General features: G+C 45.5%; 1 protein-coding gene and 1 pseudogene across 2 annotated transcripts in view; one reads left to right on the forward strand and one right to left on the reverse strand.

The window, feature by feature from the left end:
* LOC147419826 (uncharacterized) overlaps positions 1-23,772 on the reverse strand; it is a 44,821-nt gene that overhangs the window by 16,752 nt on the left and 4,297 nt on the right. The window lies entirely within an intron of this gene.
* Positions 1,074-23,117, forward strand: LOC147419827 (uncharacterized; annotated as a pseudogene).

The raw sequence follows: 23,772 nt of genomic DNA on the forward strand, positions 1-23,772 counted from the left end.
GATACAATAGGGATAGACTTCCCTGTGAGCTTAACATCCAAAACATGAGTTTCGTCCCAAGGCTGAAGGGTGATCTTTTTGTCTAAGATATCCAGCACACCCTCTGTTCAGAACATCCATGGAATTCCCAACAGCGCATCGCACCCTTCCAATGGCATGATATAGAACTCTTTTGTGTCCACATACGACTGAATATGCAGACGCAGCTTTCCAATGATGGGAGTAGCACACTCTAAGTGACCAAGACATGCCAACCCTGCCTCTGCTGTGTACCCCATCTCTTCAGCTCTGATGCCCAGCTTCATAGCTAACTCTGGTGAGATAAAATTCGCTTTAACACCTGGATCAAAAAAGATAAGTGTCGTCTGGTCTCTAACTTTACCCCATGCATCCGTGTTTGGCCTGTGTCACCCACCATGTCTAGCACTAAACCTACCATGGGCTTTGGCTTCTGTCACAAACCGGTGACGTGGCATGGCCCTTGACAAGTGGGGCAGTAGACCCAGACACACTCACTGGCTAGACAAGCCCGAAAAACGCGGAAGACAGGCTGACGTGGTAGCTCCGCGATTTGTGGCACAAAAAACGGGACATGCTGTACGGAAATTTGCTTTTGCGATGACCTGCTGATGACGTGGCAAAGTGTACGAAAATCCCTGATTTCACGTTGGCTGAAAATTGGAAGCTTTTGGGACTCAATTGCTTTACTTTTAAAAAGCTTTTGACTACTGCTTTTGGGCATCCCTTGTAACTTATAAATAAGTGGGCAAGGCCCTCACTTCTCAGAGCATCTGGACGCAGAGTCTGAGAGTGAGAACCCTCCCACTCTCTTGTACTTTGAACACAGATTAATACAAAAAGAGATACCAAAAGGGGCGTCAGTCTTTGGGGTCTCTAGGCAAGGAACTCCGTCGAGGCCATGTCGAATCAATTGTGAACTGTGAATTGTGTTGAAGTGAATCTCTGTTGTGTCGCGGTAGAATCTTGACTTGGAGTGTCCAAGTTTGTTACAGTGGTATCAGAGCGCGGTCGATTTCTCTTCTACCGGGAAATCCGATCCTTTTCTGACACTTATGGATTCCGACAAAGAACAGTCGACTTCCTCTGCATCTGGGGATGCAGGAAGAGATCACGAGGAAGATTCTCACGAAGAGTACGGCCCACCTCCACCTACTCAGGCGGAGATTGAAGAGGTGGAACGTCAACAATTGGTTGAGGACACGACAAAGATGATGATCAACCTTGCGAAGGATCCGAAATGTGCAAATTTTTTGACTCATACATCCTTCGACGAGGTGCACACCCAGTGGCAGAAGGCCACAGAGCCACCCCTCAAACGGGCACTAAAGAAACCTCCTACTCCGAGGATGTTTACAGAGCAAGAATTGGAAGAGGTGGTTGATACACGGATTACTCAGCTTTTTGACGCGAACAACAAAGCCAAAAAGCACGACAAAAAGCTGAAGAAAGGAACTGACTTCCCGGGTTATTTGGGTCGTCAATCTACTTTTGCCTCGGCAAAAAAGCAGAAGAAGCGTGTGCGATTTAAAGGAGTATCCAGTTCTTCTTCTTCTTCTTCTTCGGACAGTTCTTCTAGCTCTTCTAACTCGAGCGAAGAAAACTGGAAAGGGAAAAAGTGAAGCAAAAAGCAAAGCTTCGGCAAAGGCAAGAAAAAGGCAAAGAAGCCTAAGTTTCACCCAGTTTCTGACAGTTCTACAGAGGACTCGTCTTCAGATAGTTCGGACTCCGACGATCACAGATTTTACGCAAAGATGAAGCATTTCTATAAAGCCAACCAGTATGACTTCCTCAAAGATAAAAGCAAGGTTTGAGAATTTAAAGAAGGTGGACAATCAATTAAGTCTGACACTTTTTCTGGATTCTGAGATGCTTCGAGGTCTTTGGCCTTCATACAGCAATTTGATATAGCTTTCTCTGGAGGGCATTACTCAGAGCACTGCAAGATTCGGAGGGCTACCTCTTTCTTCAAGGGAAATGCTCGAACATGGTGGTCCACCCTTCTCTTGAACAAGAAGGCGCCAGTTAAATGGCTGAAATTTAAAAGGCTTTTTATTTCTTCTTGGCTGACTCGCGAATACGAAAGAGATATACGAACTGCTTGGAATCATCTTCGGATGGCCAAGAGAGATTCTTTGGACGCATATTGTGAGAGATTTTGGAGCTCTTTTCTACTAGCTTCTTCATTTAAGAAGATCTCGTTTAAAGAACAGATTGAGCGGTTTTGTTGCGGACTTCCTACAAAGATCCAGATTACTGCTTAGAACAAAGATTCTATTCAAGAATTGATGGGTCATGCGAAACGGGGTTTTTCCATACATTCAGGCAACCTGACTTACCCCACAGATGAGATCATGACTCAGAGAACCGAGCAGACTTCTAATAATGATAGTAGTAAGAAGAAGAGCCCCCAAGAAAAGAAAGATAAGGATTCACGACCCCGGCTCACTCTTCGAGAGAGGGTCAACTACATCAAACAGGAGAAGTGTTTTGGATGCGGGGAACATGGGCACATCCCCGCGAAGTGCCCTAAAAAGGCACAGAAAGAACAAGATGAAGCAAGGCTAGAGAGTTCGAAAGCATTTGAGAAACGTGGACGAAAAGGCAAGATGAAAGAAGGACTAGTTCCAGATTGCATGGGTACTGACCCAAGCACGATTGATGAAAGTACAGAACTTTGCCGAGCTTGGGGCAAAGTGAAATATCAAGAAGCCCTGATTTTTTTTGATGGAGGAGCCAAGGCCAACTTCATTTCACCTGAATCGGCGGCGCAGCTCGAGATTTCACTCGATCGGATGGGACCACAAGCAGAGGCAGTTCTAGCGGCACCCGGCAAGGATGTGGCCATTACACCTGTTATGTCCCGCTCACAGGAGAGGGGATCTAGCCCAGATGCCGTCGGGATGGGCGTCCAAGGTCCGGGCGGACGTAGTGTGAACCCGGCCAGTGTGGCCGGCCATTATTATAAAAGGGAGCCAAGGCCTCATTGGCGGTTATCGACCCCACTGGCAGAGTGCCAGTGGTTAGCCCGCGAGGCTAGGAGTGCGCGAGGTCACCTCGAGGAGGTGAGGCCAAGTGGTATGGGATGCTCGGTCTTACAGGTGCACGCCTACGTCCTCGGACGCTGGCCCCAACACGGGGGAGCTGTCGGGGAGCTGCCGGATGGTGGCTATGGTCGGGTGGTTCGTCCGACGCGCATCTGTAGGCGGTCCGTGTGGCCGAGAGATCCTTTCTCCTTGTTCTTTTCATGGTATCAGAGCCGGCTTGGCTGCACGAAGGACCGAGTGCACACTTACAGACTGGTTCGAGTCGGATAATCACTGTTTTATGTCATTTGTGATGAATCAACTGTTTAACTGATTATTTTCTTCTCATAGGCTTGTGTGCAGGTGAACTTTAATGCGTTGCTCGCTGATTTCTTATAAAATCCAGCAGCCTAGCAGGTGGAAATGCTGAAAATCACAGTATTACTAATCGATTTTACTGGTTTTTCGATGAAAATCAGTATATTACTCATTAATTTGCTGTTTTGGATTAAATTTCAGCATATGATATACTTTTGCATCTCTCTGTCAATTCCTCTCTTTGTAACTCTCACTGTGCGAGGCACAAAGAGAGAGAGAGAGAGAGAGAGAGAGAGAGAGAGAGAGAGAGAGAGAGAGAGAGAAGGAAATACCTCTCTGTGTTTGTTTCCTTTAATCTGCAGGAAACGTTGCAGGAGAGAGAGAGAGAGAGAGAGAGAGAGAGAGAGAGAGAGAGAGAGAGTTTGCGCAAAGAGAGAGAGAGAGCCAGCATGGCCTCTCTCGCGTGGATTGCACAAGCGGACAGGCTCCCTTCGTGTGTTAGTCACAAGGGGCCACAAGCCTTAGCGATGCTTCCTCCCTCCACGCGTCCGCAGCAGGCTTATCCCAGCGTTTGATTTTTTTTTTAACACTGCCTCTCCTTATGCGTTGTTTTTTTTTAAAACCCACTTAGGACTTTTATTTAGTGGGCCTTTTATTTTAAAGTATGGCCAATACTTTTTGAGTTTTTTAAGCTATGGTCTGAAACCTGAGTTATTAAAATAACCTCACTTACAGAGACTTCAAAGTTTGCAGAGAAACTCATTTTTGAGCTCTCTACTTCTTTTTGCTGCTCCTCCCTCTCACCTACTCGCGCTCCCGCACTCCCGCCATAACCTGCTCACCTTCAGGCGCTCACGCCGACGCGTGGAGCTCTTCGCAACTTCAACTTTTCGCAACCGAAAAGTGCAGAAAAGGCTCGGTTTCGCGTGAATTTTCCAGTTTTTTCACGCACTTCGCCATGGATTCCTCCAACTCGGATGTCCAGCGTGATGACACGCCAGGTAACATTCAAATTCCATTCACGCATGCTCTCTACACATGGATTACAAGCACTTCCAGAGCTTCGACCAGCGTGTTACCGCTCTGGAAAACGCGAATGTTCAGACAAACCTTCGCTTGGCCTCTCTCGAAGGGGTCGTACAGGGGCTCAATTCCCGCCTCTCTACTCTCGAAAATATGGCTCAGTCGACGACTGCGCGTATTTCCGAGGGCGAAACCCATCTCCAGCATTTGCGGACGCAGATTGCTGCTTTTGGGCGTTCGCAGGGTGGTCCGACTACCACAATTCCGTATAAAACTACAAATTTCTCAGGTGAAGAGGAGTGTACGGAATTCGCTGTAAATAACTGGCTGCACCAGTGGACCACATACTTTGATCTCCATGTGGAGCATGATGAACAGAGGATTCAGACCATTCCTCTTTATCTGCGCAGTAAGACGCTTACCTGGTGGCGTGATATGACAGAAAAGCCTACGACGTGGGCTGATTTTTGTGTGAAATTCAAGAGGGATTTCGCCAAAATGGACCCTTTGAAAGCTTATGCCAAACTACAGAGTCTTTCGATGAAAACTCTATCTTTTGATAAGTATACGACAGTTTTCAAAGAGGCGCTCACCTTCTGCAAGGTGGACTCCACACACGTCGTGCACATGTACTTGTTGGGGTTACATGAAGATTACCGTTGAGCCTTGATCAAGGATAAAGCCCCGACTGATGTCGAGGATGCAGTGGCCAAGGCCAGGACGTTCCATTTGATAAATGGAGCGAATTATGAGAAGAAAAGAACTGCAAACCATCAATCCAGTGAGGGTGCTTCGAGGATGCGACCCCGATTCCAGCATAAGTCCAAATCACTGCCGAGATCTTCTCAGGAAAAGAAGAAAGCCAGAAATGCTTCAGTTGCTGATGCAGTGAAGAAGGGGGCTTGCTTCGGATGTGGCCAAACGGGTCACCAAATCAAGGATTTCCCTAAAAAGAAGAAGACGCAGAAACTGCAAGGCCGTCCTTCGGTTCAGATTCACGAGATCTCAGGTAACTTTGATGTTGTTCAAGTTGAAATCCATCATTTAGCGTACAGTTCATGCACAAATTGTACTTTTAGCACCAAAGTGTTTGGTAAGCACGATCTTCTCCGTTTCCCCAGGAAGATCAATGGTCACGACGTGACCGTACTCCTTGATAATGGAAGCTCACACAATTTTGTGGATGCAAAATTGGTGCAGAAACTGAACCTACGGACGCACGACAATGACCATGAGTATCGCGTGAAGATGGCTCGTGGCGTGGATACGGATGTATGGAATCAGATGGTTCCAGACTTGTCGCTCGAGATGGCCGATTACAAAGAGAACCTGGATTTCCACATCATGCGCCTGGACAGAGCAGATGTTATTTTAGGAATTCCATGGTCTTATGATAAACTAGACTCATTGTATATAGACTATGTACATCACTCTCTTGTTTTTGTTAAACAGAACATGCCTCATGTATCTGTGTCGCTTTGTAATCAGAAGTCTGTAAATAATGGTTTTGCAATACCAATTGTTACTGCTTTGAAAATGTATAAAGAAATAAAGTCTTCTGATGTTGACTTTTATCAATGTGTACCGTCTACTTGGTTTGATTCATTAGTGTTTGGTACTTCTGTCACTGAATTTCGTAAAAATGTTTCATGTTCTTCTGTTGAACTTGGGGATTCCGATGAATCCAACCTTATCCGAGAAATCATGACTGATTTCAAGGATGTTTTTCCTGATGATCTACCTCCTGGCTTGCCGCCTTCGAGAGGAGTAGATCATGGCATTGAGTTGGTGACTCGTAGTCAGCCCTTCTCCAAGCAACCCTATCGGTTTAGTAAAACCGAGGAGGACGAGATTCAACGACAGCTGAAGGATTATCTCGACAGGGGTTTTGTTCGGCCTAGCAAATCCCCGTGGGGAGCACCAGTGCTACTTTCTCGAAAGAAGGATAACACTATGCGCTTCTGCGTGGATTACAAGGGGTTGAATAAGCTCACAACAAGTATCCGCTCCCGCGTATGGACGATCTGATAGATCGGCTCCATGGAGCGTTGTATTTTACGAAGATAGACATGCGATCAGGCTATCATCAGATACGGATCAAACTGGAAGATATTCCTAAGACAGGCTTCCATACGCGTTATGGTCACTATGAGTTTTTGGTCTTGCCTTTTGGTTTGACCAATGCTCCAGCTACGTTTCAGCAGATCATGAATGATCTGCTGAGACCATTTTTAGGCAACTTCGTTGTTGTATTTCTCGATGATATCTTGATCTACAGCCGAAGTTTGTCTGAGCACCTAGTGCATATACGTACTATTCTCGAAGTACTGAGAACTGAGAAGCTTTACGCTAAGGCTTCGAAGTGTGAATTCTTTAAAAAAGAGCTTCTGTACTTGGGTCACATCATTACTCGCGATGGAATTCGCGTTGACCTTGAAAAGTTAGATAAAGTGCGAAATTGGCCCATTCTGAAGAATGTACGTCAAGTAAAGTCCTTTTTAAGCTTTACTGGATTCTTTCGCAAGTTTATCAAGGATTACTCCAAAGTTGCTGCTCCGCTTACGCAACTTTTAAAAGGAGGGGTGAAAGGGCCGAAGACTTCAGGTCCTCATCGTAAAGGTAATCCCCCTGTTGTCTAGAATGAGCGTCTCAACGAGAGCTTTCGGACACTAAAGCACTTGGTGACTACTGCGCCAATATTACACATTGTGGATCCTAGCAAACCGTTTGTGGTTGAAACGGATGCTAGTGATTACGCTATTGGTGCGGCATTATACCAGGATGGACGTCCTGTTGCGTTTGAAAGTAAGAAGCTTTCTGACGCTGAGATGCGTTATCCAACGTATGAGAAGGAACTTTACACTGTAGTCCACGCCCTGAGGAAATGGCGGCACTACTTGTATGGCCCTACGTTTGTTGCATGGACAGATCATCATTCCTTGCGCTATATCTGTGATCAGGGTGATCTCAGAGGCCGGAAGGCTAGACGGGTTGAGCTTATGCAAGAGTTTGACTTTGAGATCTATTATAGAAAAGGATCCAGCAATCGAGTTGCCGATGCGCTCAGCAGGATTCCTGAGGTCAATGCTTTGTCTATGGCTGAAATCTCGACGGATTTCTCTCTCTCTCCGAGGGCTATGTTGTTCCGATGGCCATTTTGGCAAGATATGGAACGAGGTCGAAGCGGGGCATGACTCGCATACAGGCTTGGGTGGTCCGGAGACCCAAGTGAGTCGTGCTGGAGAGACAAGACAGCGACAATATTCCATTAGAGGTGGACTATTGTTTAGAAATGGTAAAGTCTGCGTGCCGGAAATTGATGAGATTCGACAAAAGATTTTGTGCGAATGCCACGATATTCCTAGCGCTGGGCACCCAGGCATCCAGAGAACTTTGGCTTTGGTCAAACGATATTTCTATTGGCCAAGAATGTGCTCTTACATAGAGAGCTATGTGAAGAGATGCACTCAGTGTCAGGTCAATAAGGCAGAGCGCCTTAGGAAAGCTGGCTTGTTACATCCATTGGAAATCCCAGATGCCAAGTGGCAGAGTATTTCCATGGACTTCATCGTTGGGTTGCCAAATACTAGTCGGGGCAATGACGCTATTTGGGTTGTGGTCGATAGACTCACAAAAATGGCGAAGTTTATACCAACGAAGTCGACAGTAAAAGGCCATGAGTTGGCGGTTTTATTTATTGATCATCTTTTTAAGTTGTATGGTCTCCCAGAAGATATCGTCAGTGATCGAGATACTAAGTTCACTGGCCGATTTTGGCGAGATGTCTTTGCTCACCTTCAGACGAAGTTGAGTATGTCGTCTTCTGACCATCCTGAGTCCGACTGACAAACTGAGAGGATGAATCAGACGTTAGAGGACATGTTGAGAGCCTATGTCTCTCATAGACAACCTGATTGGGAAAGGTATCTTCCACAGTTAGAGTTTGCCTATAATAGTAGCAAGCATTCTGCTACTGGATTTAGCCCGTTCATGCTGATGTATGGATTTGAGCCTAAATCCCCGATTGCTATTGGCTTAGAGAAAGTCAAGGAACGCCAAGCTCGTGATTTCCTGTATGACATGCAGGAAATGCTCGAATTGGCTAAGGATAGTATAAGAACGGCTCGTGACCGAGTTACTACTTATGCTAATCAAAAGAGATCTCCAAGGACTCTAGATGTGGGACAATGGGTCTATCTGAAGATACCCAAGGATTCCAAGACTATGCGAATAGGAAAGCATTATAAGCTTTCAGCTCGATATTGTGGTCCGTTCTTGATCACAAAGAAAATTAGCCAAGTTGCCTACAACCTGGCTCTTCCTTCGGATGTTAGTGTACATCCAGTGTTTCATGTCAGCCGCCTTAAAGAGAAATTGGGCGAAGCCGAGGTTGTGGTGCCTATCGAGGAAAATGTATGGCAAGATATGCAAACTGAGTATATTCCTCAAGAACCAGAAGCAGTTTTAGATCATCGTACCCGTCATTCGCGCCAAAAGGCTTATGACGAGTACTTAATTAAATGGAAGGGTCAATCTGAAAGGTTTGCTACTTGGGAACCTGTTAGAGCTTTGAAGGCTCAGTATCCCCACTTCATTGATGAGGACATCAATGGTTCTTAAGGGGGGAAGTATGTTATGTCCCCCTCACAGGAGAGGGGATCTAGCCCAGATGCCGTCGGGATGGGCGTCCAGTGTCCGGGCGGACGTAGTGTGAACCCGGCCAATGTGGCCGGCCATTATTATAAAAGGGAGGCCTTGGCCAATGTGAACCGCCAATGAGGCCTCTTACAGGTGCACGCCTACGTCCTCAGACGCTGGCCCCAGCACGGGGGAGCTATCAGATGGTAGCTATGGTCGGGTGGTTCGTCCGACGCGCATCTGTAGGCGGTCCGTGTGGCTGGGAGATCCTTTCTCCTTGTTCGTTTCAACACCTGTCATTGGCAAACTTCGGTTGCATTGTCAGGGGTATTTGGGGCACAAGGACTTCTACATAATGCCCTTGGAAGGTTGTGATGTCCTCCTGGGAATCCTGGTACCATAAGAACAACACCGTGGTCGATTAACAGGCGAAGAAAGCGATATTTACTACTGAAAAGGGCCGAAACATTGTACTTGATGTGAAACTGAAGGGCGAGTCTGTCCCTATTGTATCGGCTTCGACCGTTTTGAAATTAATGAAATCTAGTCTGTTTGTTTACTCGATCTTTTTGAAAGAGTTGAATGATGAGCATAGGACAAATATGTCTGAACTTGATAAAGAACACCAAGATTTTCTCCACACTCACGCCGATTGCTTTTCTGAGGGCCTGCCAGGCGAGTTGCCACCAGCTCGTACTGAGGATCACACCATTGATCTGATACCTGGAAGCACACCACCGAACCGGCCACCTTACCGTGTGAGCCGAGCCCAGAATGAAAAGATTATGAACCAAGTGAAAGACCTCTTGGAAAAGGGTCTCTTCCAGCTGACTACTTCACCTTACTGCTCTCCGGTGTTGTTGGTTTTGAAGAAAGACGCATCTTGGAGAATGCGCATTGATTATAGAGCTCTCAACAAAATCACCATCAAGAGCAGATTTCCGATTCCTAAGATCGATGATATTCTTGACCGACTACAGGGATCCTCTTGTTTCAGCATGATCGATTTGAAGAGTAAATATCATCAGATCCAAATCGCGTCGGGAGATGTCTACAAGACAACTTTTTGGACGACCTTCGGTTTATTTGAATTTTTGGTGATGCCTTTTGGCCTTACCAATGCTTCAACGACCTTTAACCAAATGATCGACAGGATTTTCAGAGAGTACAGATCTTTTGTTGGCACTTTCTTTGATGACATTATTGTCTTCTCCAAGGATGAGGCAGAACATAGAGAACATCTGCTACAGGTCTTTCAGGCATTGCGAGATCACAAGTTGGTGATCAATGCAAAGAAGAATGAATTTTTCCTATCAAAGATACACTTTTTGGGACACATCATCTCAGCAGCAGGAGTGCAAATGGACCCGGGCAAGATTGAGACTATACGTGATTGGCCCGATTTGAAGAATGTCCATGAAGTTAAAAGCGGTTCATTAGAAAGTTTGCAGAGGTTGCTTCCCCTTTGCATATCCTGACACGGAAAGGACTCCCTTTCTCGTGGGGACCCACAGAGGTGACTGCCTTTCAGACATTGAAAGAGAAATTGACTACGGGACCAATTTTGACTTTGCCGGATTTGTAGAAGTCATTCGAAGTATATTGTGATGCTTGTGGTCGTAGTCTGGGTGCGGTCTTAATGCAAGACCACCATGTCATTGCCTATGAGAGCCGATTGTTTTCAAGGACGGAATTGACAGCACAGATATATGAGAAAGAGCTTTTTACGGTTATCCATGCTCTTACTCAGTGGCGACATTACCTACTCGGAGCTGATTTTACGATCTTCACACATCACCAGAGTTTACGCTACTTCTTGTCGCAGAAGAAGCTATCGGAAAGGCAGATGCAGTGGGCGAACATCTTGTCACAGTTTCACTTCCAGATTGTCCATGTGCAAGGACATAAGAACTTGGTGGCAGATGCTTTGTCCCGAAAGCCGTTGGTCTTGGCTATTTCCGCGATACATCATAGAAGCTTTGAGGATATGGTCGATCCGTACGTCACAGATCCAGATTTTGCAGATGTATTCGGTCGAATACAGAATGGGCAGGTAGTAGCGGGATATTCCATTCGAGATGGCTACTTGATGAAGAAAACGATGTTGTGCGTTACACGGCCATTGAGGGAAAAGGTTCTAACCGAATGCCAATGTCCACCATTTACGGGTCACCGCGACATTGATACCACCTTGAAAGGTGTGGAGAGATACTTCATTTGGTCGAGACTCAAGAAGGACGTGAACGATTTTGTACGCAGATGCTTGGTAAGGTCAAATTTGACAGGCATAAGCACAAGGATTGTTACAACCTTTACCCATTCCCGCCCGCCCCTGGCAAAGTATTGCTATGGATTTCATTTTTGATCTCCCGAAGACTCAGAATGGGCACGACAGTATCTGGATTGTTATTGACAGATTTGCAAACAAGCTCATTTCATTCCTGTGAAGAAAACAATCAAGCCGGATCACTTAGCGAGACTGTTCATTGCCCAGATATTCAGATTACATGGCATGCCTGAGACAATTGTCTTTGACAAAGATCCCCGATTCACCAGTTTGTTTTGGAAGGCTACTTGGGAGAACATTGGCACACGGTTGCAGTTCTCGTCATCTTTCCACCCGCAGACAGCAGATTGGCAATCTACGATTGCAAATTCAATCATACTAGTTTTATTAAAGTCTTACATTTCGGATCAGAAGACTCAATGGGAAAAGTATTTGCCTTGCTGGAATTTGCCTACAATAACACGATCCACTCTTCGACTGGGAAGGCACCATTTGAGATTATTGAAGGTGCTCTGAAGGTTCCACCCTTCTTAAGCACGAAAGATAAAATTTTTGAAGACAACGAGTACACGAGGGACTAGGACACAGCTTTTGCCAAGGTCCGGGAGGCTTTAGCGAAATCTCAGGAAAGACACAAAAAGGCAGCAGATCGACATCGTCGCGATTTGAAATTAAAGGAGAACGATTGGGTGCTCTTACGTTTTGAGAAGGCATGCCTGAGAGAAAAAAGGAAAGGAGCGGCTTTTTTCAAAGCTTATCATGAGATACTATGGACCTTTCCAGATAAAAGAAAAGATAAATGATGTCTCCTTTAGGCTGAAGCTGCACGATACTTGGAGAATTCAGTTGGGACCTCATTATCGGCATTTGTGGCAGTAAATTCAATAGTTACTTGCCGATGTTTCTCAAGTGCCTCCATTACTTGGGGACTCTCGACTTTCCGATCCGCATCTCGCCAATACTAGGATGGATTGCATTTCCGCTAGGTCCCTTTATGCCTTGCTATAGCCTGATGCATGGATTGTGGCTCATGGAAATCAATTGTGGTCACTCTCCAAATCTTAATTGTGATGGCAAAGAATGCTCTCTCTATAACCGGCCCGTACAACGTAGAGGGCGGTACTATTTCAATTACCTGTTAACTTTACACAGAGCACTGAGAAGGGAAGAGAACACAGTTGCGTCCAGCGACTAGAATGTCACTGCGCACACGACATCGACACCCTGTAGGCCCCAAAGACTGGCGCCCCTTTCGGTATTTCTTTATTCAAATTAAGGTAGACGATCCGACCACGTAGCACAAGCTTTCACAAAGCTGTCCAAACCTGGCGAGGGCTGAAAACGCAGGTTTTCGACCGGATTTCGACAACATAACGGCGCAAAAACCCCTGTAGGTCAAAAACACAGGTCTAGGACGGATTCCCTCGATATCTGGAAGCTTTCTGGTGAGCTGTCACAGAAATTCAGCGGGCTGTTATTCTCTGTTTTTCACTGCCGGGAGCCCAAAAGCCTGTACACGCATCCCAAGGCTCTCACGAGGCTCCCCCGATGTTCCCTTGCAGTTTAGGTGCAAAACCCTAAACCTGCAGAAAAACAAGCAGGCTGTAATTCCCTGTTTCGGTTCCTTTTTAGCGGAGCGAACACGCCTACGCGTGTCCCAAGGGCTCCCGCACGCAATGGGACAGTTCCCTTGTGAATTGGACGAGTTTTCACGCGAGAAAACTCTCCAAACTCGCAATCTTTCGTGATGGAACTATGTGTACCTGTGGGGGATTAGCAATTAGCTAATCCGGTTCCTGTTCAGAAGGCTCTTGCCTTGGCAAACGCGCATAAACCCCCAGAACTATACATAGGTCAAATGAGAAGCCCACTAGTGGGGCATAACATACTGTACGTAGGGGAGAAAGAGAGCAGTATGTAGCGTGCGGGGCATCACTCCCGTCACCATACTGTGCATAGAGGGCAAGGTAAGCATTCCATAGCTTCTGTACCTGCTACAATCCACCTGAGGCTGAAAATGGCACCCCCTTTGTTGATATGCAACTCGTTTTTGCCTCCCAGAGTGGCAGAATCGCTCACACACTGACACGTCGCCCAGTTTCCGAGTTTGGGCTTTCCCTGCTAAAAATATCTCAACTGGTGCGTCGGTTGACTTGGCAGCAGAGCAATAAAATGTTCCCCTTGTCATTCCAGAGCTAATGACGCGAACACATTTTCCGGTCAAAAATAGCAGTTCCCTAAATTTTAGGAGATGCTTCCATGGCGTCCCTATCGGTCTCCCGACCATCATTGAAGACTACCATTTGACCAACATCTACAATGTGGGTTAATTTACTGGCCCCTTTCAACTTATAAAGTTGCAGTGACTTGACGAGTGGCCCAAATTCCAGTTTGGCGCACACGAGCTTCCATACTCATCAGAATTCAGTGCTAACTGGCCCGGGCAATCCCTGTCTGACCGACCTAGATCCCCGATGTGAGAAACCCATTTGGCTGCAACCGTTTCACACTGGCCATGCAATGTCCACTTGCACCTTTTCAAGGGTTTTGGGACAAACAAGTAAAAATAAAATAAATATATCTAATACTTATTTACGGAAGGCAACAGGAAAAATACACCTCCTGGTGACACACCCCACCCTTGAAATACTGCAAGCGACCTCACTTGCATGCCAATAATACATGCGGATATCTCCTGATATCACATATATTCTATGATGGGAATCCAAGATATACATGCTTCCGAAAATGTAGCATTGGACGATTAAACAATCCCACCAACCTGGCTACGACACATATATCAAGCATAGAAGTCTTCTAGTGTACTCTTGAGCACAAACTTCTCTAGCTAAATTCTGTATGGAAAGAGTAGATACAATTGCTTAACTACTCTCTTGAGCATCATGAACCATGCCCTTGCCTTGCTCCAAAAAGGCTGGATCAAGTCACTGTGGGTTCCATTTGAAAGGCTTCAAGATACAATTGCAATAGCTGAGGTGAATCAAGCAATTCAGACTCTTCCATCCATTTGGCATCTAATGATGGATAGTTCTTGAACTTCACCAAATAGCGTCTTGCAACCTTTCCTCTAACATTTCTTTCTTTATGTGCCAATATCTGTTCAGGAATAAGGATTTCATCCGATTCTTCCACTTCGGGTTGTTCCTCATCAAGCATATTCTCTGGCACATCACCAACAAAGGACCTTAAAAGGCTGACATGAAAAGCATTATGTATTTTCCAGCCTTCTGGTAGCTTTAACCTATAAGCTACATCGCTAATCTTTTCTGAAATCTGAAAAGGACCATAATATCGCATACTGAGCTTAGGAAACAAGCGTTCCTTGCCTTTCCTTTTCTTTAACCTGGCCTTTTCAAAGCGCGAAAGTACCCAATCACCAAGTGAAAATATAAGTTCACGACGGTGACGATCAGCAGCTTTCTTTTGCTTAGCCTGAGTCTTCTCAAGAGCAATCTTTATCTTCCTGTATGTTTCATCCATATCTTGCACATACTTGTCTGCCTCAAATATCTTGTCCTTAGTCTGCAAAATGGGTGGGACTTTCTTTCCTCCTTTCACTATCTCAAATGGTGCCTTACCTGTTGATGTATGCACAGTGTTATAGTAAGCATATTCAACCAATGGGAGATGGTGTTCCCAAGTTGCCTTGTGCTCTGAGACATAACATTTGAGTAGGTCCAAGACAGTAGAATTTGCCTCTTCTGACTATCCATCAGTTTGCGGATGAAACGAAGAAGAGAACTTGAGCGTAGTGCCCATGTTCTCAAACAATGCCTTCCAGAAAAGACTCGTCATACGTGGATCCCTGTCACTGACAATTGACTGAGGCATCCCATGATATTTAAAGATATTGCTCATGAATATCTTGACCATGTGTTCTAGCTTTATCTTCTTCCTAACAGGAATGAAATGGGCCTGCTTACTGAACCTACAAATGATAGTCCAAATCCCATCATTTCCTGTTTGCGTCCTTGGAAGATCAAAGATAAAGTCCATTGCTATACTTTCCCATGGCCTATCAAGGATTGGCAATGGCTGCAACAATCCCGGTTGCTTTTGTCTGTCAAATTTGACTTTTTGGCATACTAAGCATGATCTTACAAATGTGTCAACATCTTGACGCAAAGCTGGCCAATAGAAGAATGCCTCAACCCCTTTCATTGTCGCATCAATTCCACGATGCCGAGCAGAAGGTGGAGCATGACTTTCCATCAAAATCTTTGGCCGTAACTGTTTAGTAACGCATAACTTTCCATGCATCATGAGAAAGTCATTCTTAAGCATATAGTGCTCATGATGTTGCCCATCAACAAGCTGGTCATAGATCCTTGCAAAATCTGAATCTTCAGCATATTGTGTCTTCATTACGTCTAGTTCACAATGGTACGGAATTGACACTGCTGAAATTTGGGGCTTTCGTGACAACGCATCAGCCACCACGTTCTTTTTCCCTTGCACATGCACAATCTGAAAATGGAACATTGACAAGATGTTTGCCCATCGCATGTGCTTCTCAGACAACTTCGTCTGTGTAAGAAAATATCGCAAGGTTTGATGATCCGTTTGGACAACAAAATCAGCCCCTAGCAAATAGTGTTTCCAACTAGTGAGAGCATGAATTACTGCCAGCAATTCTTTCTCATAGACTTGCAAGTTCCTTTCAGTCTTCAAAAGAATTCTGCTCTCATATGTGACTACTCAGCCATTCTGCATTAAAACTGCACCAAGACTATGGCCACACGTATCACATTGAACCACAAAAGGTTTAGAAAGATCTGGCAAAATAATTACCGAATCTGAAGTCAGCTTCTCTTTCAAGTGTTTGAACGCTAAAATTTCCTTGGCTGTCCACTTGAAAGTAACTCCTTTTCCTTGCAGCGCATGGAGTGGAGAAGCAATCTCAGCAAAATTTCGGATGAACCTCCTGTAATAGGAACATAAGCCTAGAAAGCTTCGAATGTCATGTATGGACTTCAAGTCTGGCCATGACCTAATTGCTTCCACTTTAGCGGGATCCATGCGTACCCCATCCTTTGAAACAATGTGCCCAAGGAAGTGAATCTCTTGCAAAAAGAACTCACTTTTCTTCGCATTAATGAGTAGCCTATTCTTGCGTAGCTCATTGAAAACTGCGGTCAAGTGATCCCTATGCTCCTCTTCAGACTTTGAGTAGACAATCATGTCATCAAAGAAGGTACCCACGAAGTTTCTATGAGGTCTAAAAATTCTGTCCATCATTCTATTAAACGTGGCAGGAGCATTTGTGAGACCAAATGGCATGACAAGAAACTCATAGAGACCAAATGTTGTCCTGAACGCAGTCTTATGGACATCTTCTGGTCTGATGCGTATCTGATGATACCCGCTCTTTAGGTCTATTCTTGTAAACAATGACGCTCCCTCAAGCCGATCAAGAATGTCATCTATCCTCGGTATGGGGAACCTGTTCTTGATGGTATTCTTATTCAAGGCGCGATAGTCAATGCACATGCGCCATGAACCATCCTTCTTCTGCACTAAGAGTACAGGCGAACAAAAAGGGGATGAACTGGGCTGAATCAGCCCCTTCTCTAAAAGCTCGTTGACCTAACCCATAATCTCTTTCTGCTGGGCTGCACTAACCCTGTATGGTGGTCTATTCGGTGGACTAGAACCTGGCACAAGATCTATAGTATGATCCTCATGTCTCTCAGGAAGTAACTCCCTTGGCAAAGAGTCCGAAAAACAATCACTAAAACCACTCAAAAAAGTTGACCTGTCTTTATCTAAGGTAGACAAATTAGATACAACTTGAGGTACTTCTTTTGCAAAGATCAAGTACGCAAAAAGATGATTCTTTATTACAGATGAAATAGCAGAAGCAGAAACAACTGGAACAAACTCGCCTTTAAGCTTTACATCAAGGACATGAGTCTTTCCTCTATGTACAAGGGTAATCTTTTTGTTGTAAGTATCCACCATAGCATGCAACCTATAACACCATGGGATACCCAGTAACACATCACAGCCCTCAAGCGGCATAATATGAAATTCTTCCGCATCCACATAGCTCTGAATGTGCAAACGAAGCTTTCCCAGAATGGGAGTAACAGGCTCTGAATGTCCTGGGCATGCCAAACCTGCTTCGCCTATCATACCCATCTCCTCTGCACGAATGCCCAACTTTGATGCCAATTCTGGTGATATGAAATTTGCACGGGCTCCTGGATCAAAGAAAACCAGCACTGTCTGGTCTCTAACTTTGCCCCAAGCTCTGCACAGCTCCGTGGCATCTGTGTTTGGCTGATCTCCAACCAAATCTGGAACAAGTCCTGCACTCGGCTTTGGCTTCTTCCCTTTATGGTCTGACTTGTCATCCTTATCCTGTGACTTCTTCTGTGGGCACTCATTTGCAAAGTGTCCTTCCTGTTCACAAATGTAGCATTTCTTGGCCTCCCTAAGAGCTTTCCTTTCTTGAAAAGTTTTGCCAAAAAAATGCCTTTTTTGTCCTTGTCCTCGTTCCGAAGAAGATTTAGATTGCTTCTTGGACGTATCAGCTTCTTGAGTGGAGGGCTTCTTTGCAGGAGACTCAGAAGGCTTTGCTGCAACATTGCCCTTGGCTGAAAACTGTTTGCCCTGGGCCCCTTTCTTGTGGCTATTAAATCCATCGGAATCTCCCTTCGACATATTGTTGGCCACTCTTGCATTCTCTATCAATTGAAACATATTCATGACAGTAGTCTTTGTGCAGTAGTCCCTGATTTTCTTGGGCAATCCGCAATAGTACTTCTCAATTTGTTCTGACAAAGGCACAAACCTGTAAGAGGTGACTGGCAACAGTGCGGCCCAAAACCGTTTATTGTACTCTTCTAGATCCGCACACTGTTTAGCATTCAACTCGTGCCATTCCGTCATTACATCCACTTCAAAAGTGTTTGTCAACCATGCAGGCGCAAAAAGTTGTTTGAATTGGACCCACGTTATTGGGGCTTGACCTTGGTTCAACAATGCGGTCCACCATTGAAGCGCATTCCCTTTCAAGAAAGTGGCAGCCTTGCGTATCTTTGAAGATTCCGTGAAGTTGCCTCCAGCATAAGCTGCATCGAACTGCTGTATGAAGGTCAAAGCCTTTAATTGGTCCTCAGTTCCTCTGAAAGTTTCAAACTTCACTCCCTGCCCACCTTCCTTGTAATCCTTAGGCTGACTCAAAGGAGCCACATTATCATAAACAGGTGCCTGTAACAGTGGTGCTCCATGAGTGTTCATTCCAGCACTCGCATCAACTGTTTTCCCTGTCATATCTACATTTTGTACGTATGGCTGCGAAAAACCAGCCATACCAAATTGTGTTCTAGGCACTCGAAACTGGCCATAGGCACCCTGAAAACCTGGTTGGACACCCATGTTCGCGTACATAGGGTTACCCATGCCTGTTTGCATTGTCCCGAACACATTCCCTGGCATATAACCTATGGAAGGTCCAGCCATAGCTTGAAACACTGAACCACCTCCAAAATAACCAGGATAAGTATTAGGTAATGGAAGGGTCTGACGCATAGCCTGTTAATTGCTCCCTTGACCATTCACAAACGGTTCCTGTCCAGCTAAAGCAAGTTGCTTTGGATCATTGGACACCGCTAGTTGCTCAACCACATGGGCTTTCCCTCGAGCATCATGAGTCCTCTGCGCATTGGAAATCTCCTTTTCCTGCAACGGCTCAGTCATGCCCTGTGTAGGAGGCTGAAAACCCTGTGTCGGAGCCTGTAAGAATTCCTGCATCCTTGGGTTGTTAGCCAACTGCTGAAACATGTCCATGCAACAACGCAGTTGAGTTCTAAACAACCTGTCCTCTTCTTGAAGAGTTGAAGGAATTTTCTCTGTGCCATGTGAGGAAGATCCCTCTTCAAGTACTTGGTCTCTCTTCTTTGCCATATCGACAAGCTCTGTGTTGCTTTCACCCACAACAATCCACGCTGCACTTTTTGAAGAAAAAGTGACTATCCCGTCGATGGAACCATATAACCGGCCCGTACAACGTAGAGGGCGGTACTATTTCAATTACCTGTTAACTTTACACAGAGCACTGAGAAGGGAAGAGAACATAGTTGCGTCCAGCGACTAGAATGTCACTGCGCACACGACACCGACACCCTGTAGGCCCCAAAGACTGGCGCCCCTTTCGATATTTCTTTATTCAAATTAAGGTAGACGATCCGACCACTTAGCACAACCTTTCACAAAGCTGTCCAAACCTGGCGAGGGCTGAAAACGCAGGTATTCGACCGGATTTCGACAACATAACGGCGCAAAAACCCCAGTAGGTCAAAAACACAGGTCTAGGACGGATTCCCTCGATATCTGGAAGCTTTCTGGTGAGCTGTCACAGAAATTCAGCGGGCTGTAATTCTCTGTTTTTCACTGCCGGGAGCCCAAAAGCCTGTACACGCATCCCAAGGCTCTCACGAGGCTCCCCCGATGTTCCCTTGCAGTTTAGGTGCAAAACCCTAAGCCTGCAGAAAAACAAGCAGGCTGTAATTCCCTGTTTCGGATCGTTTTTAGCGGAGCGAACACGCCTACGCGTGTCCCAAGGGCTCCCGCACGCAATGGGACAGTTCCCCTGTGAATTGGACGAGTTTTCACGCGAGAAAACTCTCCAAACTCGCAATCTTTCGTGATGGAATTGTGCGTACCTGTGGGGGATTAGCAATTAGCTAATCCGGTTCCTGTTCAGAAGGCTCTTGCCTTGGCAAACGCGCATAAACCCCCAGAACTATACATAGGTCAAATGAGAAGCCCACTAGTGGGGCATAACATACTGTACGTAGGGGAGAAAGAGAGCAGTATGTAGCGTGCGGGGCATCACTCCCGTCACCATACTGTGCATAGAGGGCAAGGTAAGCATTCCATAGCTTCTGTACCTGCTACAATCCACCTGAGGCTGAAAATGGCGCCCCCTTTGTTGATATGCAGCTCGTTTTTGCCTCCCAGAGTGGCAGAATCGCTCACAGGCTGACACGTCGCCCAGTTTCCGAGTTTGGGCTTTCCCTGCTAAAAATATCTCAACTGGTGCGTCGGTTGACTTGGCAGCAGAGCAATAAAATGTTCCCCTTGTCATTCCAGAGCTAATGACGCGAACACATTTTCCGGTCAAAAATAGCAGTTCCCTAAATTTTAGGAGATGCTTCCATGGCGTCCCTATCGGTCTCCTGACCATCATTGAAGACTACCATTTGACCAACATCTACAATGTGGGTTAATTTACTGGCCCCTTTCAACTTATAAAGTTGCAGTGACTTGACGAGTGGCCCAAATTCCAGTTTGGCGCACACGAGCTTCCATACTCATCAGAATTCAGTGCTAACTGGCCCGGGCAGTCCCTGTCTGACCGACCTAGATCTCCGATGTGAGAAACCCATTTGGCTGCAGCCGTTTCACACTGGCCATGCAATGTCCACTTGCACCTTTTCAAGGGTTTTGGGACAAACAAGTAAAAATAAAAAAAATATATCTAATACTTATTTACGGAAGGCAACAGGAAAAATACACCTCCTGGTGACACTCTCACATTTGGAAGAATCACTTACCACTCAAGGAACGCATTTTCTTATGGTGGGTGCTCTACCGGTTGGTACTTTGTTGCGTCTAAGACACTGTGTAAGGTGCAACGGATGTGAATGTTGAACTTTGCTCAAGATGAGTGCTCCGAACTGTGCTCAAGGTTCCTTGTACTTACGGAAGGGAGAGCCTTTCGTTCCTTTAGTGAGAGAGTGCAAATGATCACAAACAAAGTGATAAACACTGTGAATGAAGGTGCTGAGACTGAGAGATAGAGAGAGAAGAATACGACACCAGAATGTTGTCAAACCCTCCTCCGAAGGCCCCACTCTCTATGGCGAGAGCGGTCTACTATTGATTGCACAAATCTCTACAATGCAATGGACTTGCCGACGATGATGAGGACGACGACGAGACGGGCTGAAATATGAAAACGCTAAGGGCTGAAATCTGCAAATCTTGTATTTGCTGAATTCTACCTCTATGTTGGTGACGACGGCGATGACGACGATGCAACGACGACGCACTTAAAACACAAATGCTGAAACCTGCGTTTTCCAAGCTGAATCTGCAAACACTGGCTGATCTGACCGTGCGGCGAGGATCTCCTGCGGGAAGGTGAGATCTGCGAGGTTTGGGGGCTATTATACGGATGCTGACTGCTGAAAATTGAAAACGCTACTGCTAGGGCTGAATCTGCAAAACGCTGAGGTAAATCTGCAATGCAAAAACACTGGGCTGATCTGCTTCTTGATGCAAAAACGCTAAGGAGTCTGCAAAGATCTGTTGTCGCCAAGGCTGATCTGCAACTGCAAAACGCCATGGTTGAATCTTGATGAAAAACGCTAGGCTGGTCTTTGGTTTGTTGGCTGGAAAACCTGGGGAGTCTTGCTGAGAAGGTGCCCTGTTGGACGCCAGGTTCCAGCTGCCTCTTCTGCCAGAAAGTGCTAGCGCTAGGTTTTCTTAGATACATGTTTGTCAAAATTGCCCTACCCAGTTTCCCAACAAAGTCACTTATTAATAATAAGTGAAAAATGGCTAAAATAGGGAAAATAGGTCTGTGCACTGTAAAAATGCTCCTGATGGGTTCTGACTGTAATCTGATGATCATGTTGTGTGCAACCTGAGGATATGCATCTACTCTAAGTGCCTGGACATGCACGGCCTGCGAACACTCACAAAAGTGCCAGCACATTTCCTAAGCTAGACTAACTGAACTGAATTGAACCCCTGTCATGAAGTAGCTTGTCCACGTACACATAGGGTTAGATGTGCACGTGACACATTGCCTCCTCTCATTGTGTTCGGTGTCATGTGGCTGACGAGTTTGTTACACATTTACTTTGGGATTGCCGTTGCTCCCAAACTTTCATCATGCAAGTGTCCTCTGCTATGCGCCTTCGTTTCCCATCCGGAATCTTTCATAGACGGTTTTGACTTTTGGAGTTCTTCAACCGCCATGGTCTACATTTGAGGTCTTCTTCAGTTAGGTCAGATTTAGGGTTATGTGGACCATACGGCACCAACGTAGCTCTCAGATGTTTCATGCATTAGAAATTGATCCTTTCCCTTACTTCAAGTTTTCACTTGGACAAGCCCTACATTATGCTTATGATGTGGGAGATATCTCTCTTGAAGCCTACAGGATTTTCTTTGATTTTTTCTAGCTTTCGGAGCATCAAAACGCTCCATCTTTTGTACTTCATTACTGTGGGGTTTCCTCGCTTTGAGGTTTCCCACTTGTAAATTAGATCAAGATTTACAAAAAAAAAAAAAAAAGTATGTTTGTTACAAAAAAAAGTGTGTGTGTGAGAGAGAGAGAGAGGGCTGCAGCAGCTGCCCAAGCCTCACAGATGCAACGATCGTCTTGAAGACTTCGTGCAGGCTCTTTTTAAAGATGATTTTACCACAAATGTTCCAGCAACATGGAGGCTATTTTGGCAGTGTTGTAAGTCAAATACATGAGAAGAGCCTACAAAACCGTTCTTATTCTTAAAGATCGAGCGTCCAGTTAGGCAAGAGAAAGTTGTGGATTCGGATTAGCTAGTGATCATTAGCTTGTTTTGGACATAAAGCCCCACAATTTTTGCAATATTACATTCTGCACATCTGCAATTGTGAAGATGTCGCCATCTGAGCTCGTTGTAGTACAGTATGAGATGTTTAGTTTCCTTGGCGTCTTGCATGCAAAGTTCATACATTGTAAAAATAAACAGGAAATCTTTTAAATTGTGACACCAAAAGAGTGTGTGTGTGTGTGTGTGAGAGAGAGAGAGAGAGAGAGAGATGAAATGTTATATTAAATATCTTCAGAAGGTCAAAATGACCTAAGAGACCAAACTGATACACTATTGGTGGATCTAATACAATGTCTGGGTACAAAAATAAAATGAAGTAAAGTGAAAAACTAAAATCTTGAACTAAGTAGCTAGCTGGAAATGTGTAGGATATGAGTGGGGGGGGGGGGGGGGGGGGGGGGGGGGGTGAAAGTAGTGACCTTGGGCTAATACAACACAATGTGGGTGTGCGTGTGGGAATATAATGGGTGAGAGTTCATACAAAGGCTGATACAAGATGAGAAGGGTGTACAATCCTCAAAAGAGATAAATCATAGGAGATCCATCATCGCTGGCGGATCTCATCAATCTCCTCCATGGTCAATAGTTTGATCGGGCGTCGTGCTTGTCGGGCCAAAGTGGTCCGAATCCTCTGATGCAGTCTCCGTTGATGCTGTGTAGTCCTCTGTAGTCGTGGGCGTCTAGATCTCGCTCGCTCGACCGATCAACGTGCCTCTGGTGTGAGGAGAATGCGAGCTCTGTTGTGGTAGCTGCTCCTCTGGCTGCCCAGTGTCCACTCTAAAGAAGTCTGTGATCTGTCTCTGAGACTGGCTAGCCTCGCCTCTCATCA

Source organism: Adiantum capillus-veneris, chromosome 29 (genome assembly GCF_014529385.1).
Source record: "Adiantum capillus-veneris isolate H3 chromosome 29, ASM1452938v2, whole genome shotgun sequence".
NCBI lineage: Eukaryota > Viridiplantae > Streptophyta > Polypodiopsida > Polypodiales > Pteridaceae > Adiantum > Adiantum capillus-veneris.